Source organism: Perna viridis, chromosome 1 (assembly GCF_037379345.1).
Source record: "Perna viridis isolate PV_CMFRI_1.1 ecotype Kerala chromosome 1, ASM3737934v1, whole genome shotgun sequence".
NCBI classification, from domain to species: Eukaryota; Metazoa; Mollusca; class Bivalvia; order Mytilida; family Mytilidae; genus Perna; species Perna viridis.
In genome coordinates, this window is record NC_142445.1 from 7,586,112 (window position 1) to 7,588,668 (window position 2,557).

The window sequence follows — 2,557 nt, forward strand, 5'->3', positions numbered from 1 at the left end:
TCGTTTCAACATATTATATTATCTGGACCCCAGTGTGTTGTTATATCGGGGCCTGACAATGTTTATGACCTAAATAATCCATTGTACCGAGCCCCTGTTGTTAAATTCTATGAAATGCTTGGTTTTTTTTTTAAACCCCCTTCGACCCCAATTCCAAAACAGTTGTGGGGTCATTACCCCCAAAATCGATACCATCCTTCCTTTTGTGGTTTAAAACCTTGTTATAAAATTACATAGAGATCAACCAACTGCATAAAATAACTAGTAGCCAAGTGCCACGACAAACACAGCGCCGTACCATTATATGATTGCAAAAAAGTAGCGAAGTGCCACGACAAATACAGCGCCATACCGTTATATGACTGCAAAAAAATTGCGGTTGTGCAAGAACCACAAGAGATATCTTAAGTCAGGGCAAGCAGGGATTTTCATTTAAAATGTAATTTAAAAAAAAATCAAAATCCGACTAAAAAAATTTGGGGGCGTGGTCCACTGTGATCGAAACCGGAAGAGATATCTGAAATCTGATAGAAAAACGGCCGAGATTTTCCTTAGGGATTTAATAGGGAAAAAATCAAAATCGGACCAAAAATATAAAAAGGTGATTTTTTTTTAGCGTTGCTGCATGTCGCACCACTTAAGTAGTAGTCTTTGTAAGAATCGTGCAAATGCTTTACTATGTGATACACCCGAAAAAGGTTCAGTGATTTCCTATAAAATAAAATATTAATTTGTCCGACGTAAGGGGGGCCTTGGATCTGCATATGAAATACACATTTCCCCTTTTAGCCCATTATTTTCAAAAGGATAAAGGAACAGTGTGTTAAAATTTTTAAAAAGATCGCTTCAGTTGTACTGAAGATATCGTAAAAAATGAAAGTTAACGGAAGCCAACGATTTTTTGCATTGGTATAAAATATTGACGTAAATACACCATATGTGTCCAGTGCGGTGGAGATTTTTTCAACAAACGAGTGGGAGTCAATATTGAGCTCCACTACTTGCTGACCTATTCCTCCATTCTCTATAAATTGACTTTATAGCTGATTTTATCCATAGTTTAGGCTTATCCTTTGATTTCAGTTACCGCTTGTCTTTAAACAATTCTAGATCTGAGGATTTTATGCATCTTATCTACCCATGAGGGACTTTGGATAAAGTCCTAGCGATGACATCATTCCTTATTGTCAATGTTCCTTTCATCTGTGTTAACATCCTGTCAGCGCTTTCATATCACAACTCATACATTATCCAAGAGCACGCTGAAAATTTTTTTGTACTGTGCTGGACTTCTTACAATTATGCTTCTGGAACATAGTTATGTTGCTACAAGATTTAATTAATCACTACAAATGTTTTATGGTCGTCATTTAACTCATGGATCTTTATGGTGTATCCATCCGATTTGTTCAGTCATAGTTTTCCTTTCCTCTTTCGTCTACTTCAACCATGACTTTTATGAGCAACTAGTCAGGTGTTTCTAGAAAAGCAGAGGATGTTTATCCTACCAGTGCACCTGGTCCATGGTTCCAGTTTTTATTGGAGTCCTGGTTGCTCATTTACTTTTATTTCTTTGTAATGTTATTCAATGTTTCTTTGATGTGTCTGCTGTTTCCTAATATATATTATATGTACTTTAAAGCAATTCTTATATTGCAAGATGGACTGTGTTGATGTCTGATGTCTTTGATTATAATACAGAATATGGTATCAAGCATGGACTATGTTTGATGATAACAGAGTTAACAATTATGGAAACTGTACTCGAAAAGTCATTGATTTGCCAATTTGATAAGTCGATTTCAAATATTCAAGTGTAAATAGAAAAATTGCTGCATTGTATAAGCTTTTCTGCTTTTCTAAAGGTCACTTTCCGAAAGATATTTACCATTTATTCACTGAAGGTAAGATTTAAACAGCAAAACTGATTTTCAAAGGCTTCACCCCTGGAAAATTCAGTAACACAAGACCATGAATGGGCATCAATCTGAAAGTTTTCATCTGTGTGGGAGATTGTTTATATCCATGGACACAAACCATTACTTAGGAACAACAGAACAAACTCTTATTTATACTTTATCTAGACTTCATAACCTCAAGGAACTTTCACCTTTTTTCAGTACTCTAAAAAAAGATAATTCCAATTAACTGGAAAAAATTTCAACTATTCGAATTAAACAAATTCGTCGAAAAAAAAAGTTGGTTGGAAAAAATAATTGAAAATGAAACTGGATAAACTCCACATTACCCCAAAAGAACTAATTTTATTCTAAGAAACATAACTCCAATTCATCTAAAAATCTTGAAAATGGAGGAGAGGATAAACAAAAATTAAAATGGTCATAACTTTTGTGTAAATAAACTGACCAAATTCAACATTCGAACTTGATCGGTATTTTATGATACTCAACAACAGTACAAAGTTTGAAAAAGATCTTGTGAAATCTTCTAGTGATTATCTGGAAACAGTGGAGAGACAGAAGGACACTAAACTACAATATTTACAATGGGTATGAAATAATACCTTGTGTAGACCAGAATAAAAATGAGCAAATGA